The sequence below is a fragment of the Ceratotherium simum genome, chromosome 19 (genome assembly GCF_057802395.1).
Source record: "Ceratotherium simum simum isolate JZ-2026a chromosome 19, ASM5780239v1, whole genome shotgun sequence".
In the NCBI taxonomy this organism is placed as follows: domain Eukaryota; kingdom Metazoa; phylum Chordata; class Mammalia; order Perissodactyla; family Rhinocerotidae; genus Ceratotherium; species Ceratotherium simum.
The window spans coordinates 38,345,164-38,352,260 of record NC_141918.1 but is presented as its reverse complement, the minus strand read 5'-3'; positions in this window follow the sequence as shown (position 1 = coordinate 38,352,260).

The following is a 7,097-nucleotide window of genomic DNA, read 5'->3' as shown; positions in this document are numbered from 1 at the left end:
TACTCTTTTTCTCTTTCTCTAGTAGCTCACATAAAATTCTCAGATTTTCCTGGCACCCAAACTAGGAAGTCATCAGACACCTCTCTCTTGCTAGTGTTCTATCATTCACAAAATTGTAACTCATCAGTGTTTTGTTTTTCTCGTATCTCCTAGAAGATTTTTTCTTAAGTGGAGTTAAGTTTTTGTTTACTTCATAACCACAAGAAAATGCTTTCATCATCTCTTGTTTATTAAAACAAATTATAGAGGTTTTAAACTAATCATGAAAGTGAAATACGAAAATACACTAAGAGATAGTAACAGAGTTCAAAAGTTGAAAAATATAAACTCTTATTCTTTTCCTGTGTTCCCTTTGCTGTCTTTGAAAACAAATGGAGGAAACTCTTTGATCTTTTGCATTTTCCGAGATGGATAGATTCTATTATTGTTAGGTAAACACAAAGACAGAACCATGAAGTTCAAATTAAATGTTTCAGTCACACTTCATTAAAAATAATATTTACTACATAGTAAGAGAAGAGACAAACAGTTTGCATATCTTTTATCTCATTTTATCTGAACAGCCTAAGATAAATATAAAAAATAGCACAAAAATATTGAGAAATATTATAAAATTTTGTTGAACTTTTATCTACTTCAAATTATAGTTTCTATAGCCAAGTAATTTGACTTCCTGAACCTGCCCCAGCATCCTTAGTGTATCTGTGGATGGAAACTGAGAAAGGAAAAAAATATGAATTCTAAAGCTGGCAGTTTTTCTAAGTGATTATCTCAGTAAATTCTCTTGACTCTAGTTTTTAAATATATTCAGAATTGGAGTACTTCTCACTTTCTCCGCTGCTACCAGACTCATCAGAGCCAGCATCATCTTGCCTAGATTATTGCAACAGCTACCAACTGCTCTTCAATCCAGTCTCAACACAGAGACAAAATGATTCTTTAGGGCAGGCCCCGTGGCTTAGTGGTTAAGTGCGGGCGCTCCGCTACTGGTGGCCCGGGTTTGGATCCCTGGCGCGCACGGACGCACCACTTCTCCGGCCATGCTGAGGCCACATCCCACATACAGCAACTAGAAGGATGTGCAGCTATGACATATAACTATCTAGCGGGGCTTTGGTGGGGGGGTGGGGGGGAAGGAGGAGGATTGGCAACAGATGTTAGCTCAGAGCCGGTCTTTCTCAGCAAAGAGAGGAGGATTAGCGTGGATGTTAGTTCAGGGTTGATCTTCCTCACACACACACACAAAAATGATTCTTTAAAAATGTAAATCAGAATATATCACTCTACTACTCAAAACTTTCCAATAACTTCTCATCTCGGAGTGAAAATCAAAGTCTTTACATTGACTTACAAGGCCCTCATGACATGATTCCCTGTGGTCTCTCTAATTTATCTCTCACTATTATCCTCCTTGCTCATTACTCCAAATACACAGGCCTCCTTTCTATTCTGGTGTGCTCCCTCTTCAGACCTCTGCACTCACCTCTACCTGGATCACTCTCCCCTCCCGCCTCCACAAGGTTCCCTCCCTCACCTTCTTTAAGTCTTTGCTCACCAAAATTCCAACCCCGCTCTGGAAATTTCTATGCCTCTTCACTGCTTTATTATTCTTTATAACCTTCTTAATAACTTCTAACACATTATAGAACATGTATTTTTGTTAGTATAATTGTCTGCCTCCCTCATTAGAACGTAAGCTTCGCGAGGGATGGGTTTTTTCCTCCCGTTTTGTTCCCTTCTGTTTCTCCAGCACCTAGAACAGTGCCAGACACATAGTAGACACTCAATAAGTATTTATTGAATACAAATATACTGTAGGCATGGTTTAATATACCTCTTTTCCAAGAAAGGAAAGCATTTACAGGCAAGTGAAAAGTAACTCTGATCAGTTGTCAGGTAGTTGCCTGAGGCTAGATAAAGCAAGGCTCAGAGTAGAATTCCAAGTATAAATGATCCAAATTTTCCCTACACTTCTCCAAAGCATTGAATTGCTACATGATCAGTTTACCTTTGATAGTATCTCAGGAAATTTGATAATAGTCTATCAGCACAAATATATTTGTGATTCAACCTCATTTCTTTTTTCCAATTCTCATTTTTCTACTTTACAGCTTTAGAGGATTATATACATTTATTTCTACAGGATTTGAGGACAAATTGATGGATTCAAAGAGCTAAATGGAACTACTGGTCAACTGAATCTAACCAACTAGGATTCTATACAGCAGTCGTAAGTAGAATTGTTATCTTTCTAAATTAGTTTTCTGCTACAGTGTCTTTTTTAATCATAATAGAGAGATTTTCTACCTGTTTGTTTTCAATAGCTCTACTATCTCTTTCTATAAGTAAGCCTTGAAAAAAGCTTTCAATGATTGCTTGCCAACTGAAGCAGGAGATCTGCAATAATTCACCAACTTGGTCTGACTAAAGTTGTCTGCCTTTGTTTGAGGGATTAAGCCTGTTTGTCTGGCATCTCAAGGGAGAAGATCTGATCTTGTCTCTTACACAATGTCCTATTTCCCACTCAACATCACCAAGCTCTTATTTTTGCTTATATTGATGTGAAACTTACAAAGGCAAATACTCGTATTCCTGAGCAATCTTGCAGTCTTTTTACAGATAACCTGTCCTTATGACAGAGTTTGAGTTTGTTGTCTAACTACTTATCATTTACTTTCGCTTTTTCCTTGTTGCTGAATTGAACCTAAGAGCTGCATACGCAACATACAAAAAGTTATTTATCCTTAAAACACAAACATGTGACACTCACCACATGAGCTGCAAACCTGATGGAGTATGTTGAAAACAAATAAACAAGTCAGTAGTGAACAGACTGTTGGGTCTACAATCAGCCAGGTGCTTACTATACTGCCTCCTTAGGAGTGGAGAGCGGAGAATGAATAAATAGGGAAGCAGGTGTCACTGATTCCCCAAACAAATCTTCATTCTGATACCACATACTGGAGAAAACCAAGGTGAACTTGGACTTTCTGCATTTAGCTTGAGTGGTCTTTGTCAATATTCAGCTTTCAGAGTTCCTCCAGATGCTACATGCTCCTGAGCCACATCCACCCAGCTAAGAAGGGCAGTCTAAGCTGTAATCACCCATTTCTGTGCTCGCCTATGTACTCATTCATTTGTTCTACGACTAGTTATTGAGTGTCTACCATGTGCTAGATGCTGTATAAGATACCGGATATATTCAAGTAAACATATGGACATAATCTCTATCCTTATAGAGCTTTAAAATAAAGCGGAGGAGATGGACAGTGAACAAACAACTAACAGGACAGATGTTAATAAGTACTGTAAAGAAAATGAATAACTCCTCTAAGGAAGTGACATTTAAGCTAAAGTCAAATAGAAGAAGGTTAAAAACACTCTAGAATCAACATCTGCAGGGTAAAAAGAATTATTTTTATACTTTTTCAATTTTGAGCCCAACACAGCAACCTGGATAAGAAGGAACAGGTTTATCAACAATGTTAGCATCTGTTGTTTGCAGAATGTTTATTAGGGAAAGTGGGCATAAAGGGACACAGTTTGTAAATTCCTGAATAAAATTTATCTTATAAATTATGCATTATTTATTTACCACGGAGAAAAGAGAGCTAAGTGTTTGACTTGGACTGTATCTATACACATCAAAAAACTGACTGAGAAGTGGGAAGTTCACTCAATCGATTAATTGTATCAATAGCACTGAAGAAGTGATTTGGCGCATTTGTTTTTTCCATTGAATTTACAATTTAGCTTAATATTAAAAATGGCTTTCAAGCATATGCAACTTGTTATACAAAAGACTAAAGCCTTTTAGATTTTTTTATAGCTTCACTGAAAATAAAATATACTTTGCAATATGAGAGATTCAGTTAATGCATAAAAAGAAAGTTGAGGCAATGATTAGATACTGAAGAAAATCCTTTGGGATTTCAATTTCCTTGCCTATTTTACAATTAGTGATGAGATAAGTGAAAGAAGTACTTTTGTAACTGGAACTGTAGTCTCAGAGCTAAGGGAGATGATGAAATGCTGCATTACCATTCTATGTGGGACTATGAAAGGTAGATATTAAAGTTCTTCCCTTAAGAGATGGGGCCAGGAGAACTAGGTTATATATATACACACACTCATACTCACTATCAAGTTACAATAAAATTATTTTAATAACAGCATTTTTTGTATGATTGGTGGAAAAAGAAAAGGGAAAGTGAAAGTAACATTGGAAAATGAACACTTGGCTTGTTCTGAACTAATGAAACACTATAGTCTGCTTCTGCTTAACTTCACCAGAAAGCAACCATCCTTCACTTCATTTTGTGGTGAGTAGGGCTGGTCTTCTTAGGGTAGTGATCTAGTTGTGTTCTACTCTGAGATGGATGAGAAGAGATTTGTGGGTAATAATGCTTTGCTCACATAGTCCTTTGACTGGTGATATTAAATCGTGATGAGTATTAAGCAAATAACAAAGTTGTTGGTGGAAGATTAGTGAGGATGATTTGATTTACAAATGAGTAACAACAAAGGCAGGATCATTATCTTAGAAAACGTTCCTGTGTTTCCTAGGAAGCAAGGCTCAACTCTATTCTACTAGGCAGTTCTTAACTTTTCTGGGGGCAACAGACCCCTTTGATAATCTGATAAAAGCACCAAACACCCTACCCAGAAAGTGAGCATATGCATGCTCACTCGAAATTTTTATACAACTTTAAGGGATTCACAGACTTCCATGGAGTCCATGCATAGAGCTCCTGAGGTGCCCTACATAGGATAATATCCCTTGTGTTGAAAGTTAAAGAAAATTAATTACCTACTCTTAAAACTATATATTAAATCAAAAATGCTAGGAGAGAAATTTCAATTGCAGACAGGAGTACAGCAGAGCAGACGGTGTGTGATGGAGCAGAAGTGTTGCAGTAATAAATGACAATTCAACATGCCACAGCACAGCGATGGACTACTGAATGAAGGTCAGTAAATACAGGGGAACAGGGGATCTGAAAGGAGAAAGAATGCAAGAGAACCAAAATATGACTCTATTATTTTATAACCTTGTTAAGGACCAACCCTGATCTTATTGATATATTTGAAAACCGATTAAATGAAATAAGTTCTTGGCTATGCACCCAATTGGGTCCATTGGTGATTTATATATTTGTTGAACTTTGTGATTTACAGTACAATGGTATCCTTCTGGCACTCAATCCTGCTTAAGTAATATGAATTGATATTTTGATTTTTACAAGTGAATGACAACAGTAATAGACTGTAAAAGATGCTGATCGTGTCTAGTGAGTACTGTAGCTCGGATTAGCTTTCTGGGGCTCATTTATCTGCTATGAGCTTAATGAGGCCTTGGTAAGATGATCAAACTGAGCAATATATTTGTAATGTAGTTAAATACATCACAAAACTGTATTTTTTTTAGACACTGAATTATGAGATGTACAAAGGTCTATAAAACCCTATCTCAGCCTTCAATAAGATTCTATCTAGTTGAAGATAATAGTTAAGCACATGAAAAATTAGGAAACAATAAGAGAAGTAAGTAAACACGTAAGACATTAGCACAATAGATGCCAGTTGAAAGTGCCTAATCATAGGATTCATGGCTCAGAGTTGTGTTCTTAAGGCTACAATCTCTCCTCTATGACTTTTGGATAACTTGGAAGAGAAGCACACTACAAACATAAAAAGGCGTTCAAATTTAATGTTGATCAAATAAAATGTAGCCGTGGCATCGTGCTTTGAATAGCTGCTTGTTTAGCTAAATATAATTTTGTTTGTGTAACCCTAAAAAAAAAACAAACAAAAACTGAAAGAGATTGACAATGTGGACTGATGGATAAGAACTCATTCTTAGGCTCTGTTTATTTTTCCCCTAGGCTGTAGGTATTGGCACCTACCTTCATAACATTGGTGTTGGCTTCTTTTGTTTCAGAGTCAGCACTCTGACCTGTTCCATCAGGCTGTCTCTGTGTGCAGACAGTCACCAGCTGCCTGTGTGGTGTGGTCCAAAGGATCCCCCTGAACCCCTGCCATACGGAACACTTTCCCCAACTGCTCTTGCAGATTACTGAAATTCCACTGTTTAAATTTCTTCCTTTAATTTTAAAGACAGTTCTGTTTTCAAAATCTCATTGCAGATGCAAATAACACTGAAAACATCTTTGTGGTATCATTATTCGTATGAAATTTAATGAAGTGTGAAGGAAAGGTATAGAGTTGGGGAGGGTAGATGGGAAACTATGATAACAGGAGGGAAAACTAAAGTGCTAAAAGACGGCAGGTGTCAAACCTCACTAGTTAAAAGCTTCCTGGAGTGCTGATGCTGTATTCTGACCTCTGGTCCCAGAGTGCTATTCCCAGCCTGACCCAGTCTTCATTTGCCTTTCATCATAGGGGGAGTCATCCCATCGACAGTGCTGCAAACTAATAATAATAGAACAAAGCATCCTTACTCATTGATTGTATGTCCCTTCTGTACTTGACCAAGCAAAGTGGTGATGTCTTTACAAGAATTACTTGGGTAGTGATATCACTTCTGTGCTATTCTCTTTAAATCATATTAACCATTTACCTCTTCACATAAAGATAGTTACAAAGAAATACAGAACCTTGAGATCAAAAGGAGGAACAAGCTAGTGCCATCAGTAATTTATCTCTCAAAATTTTTTCAAAAGTTTTTATCCTCCGGAAACAGTTGCTTAAGGTAAAAGAAACCAAAAATCTTTTGGAATAATAACAGTTATTGTCATTTTTTTTTTTTTTTTTTTGGCTTAGGAATATTCTCCCAGAGCTAACATCTGTGCCAATCTTCCTTTATTTTGCATGTGGTTCGCTGCCACGGCATGGCCACCAACGAGTGGTATAGGTCCACGCCCAGGAACTGAACCCAGGCCGCTGAAGTAATGCATGCCAAGCTTAACCACTAGGCCACAAGGCCACCCCTATTTTCATTTTTAAGTGTTTTTAAATAGCAGAAAATATGTAGTAACTATAGATTCTAAATTATGGCTAAAAGTTCTGTCCCTGGTCCAAAATTAAATCTTGAGAATGATAGAAACTACAATAATGAAGATAATGTGTCCAATGGA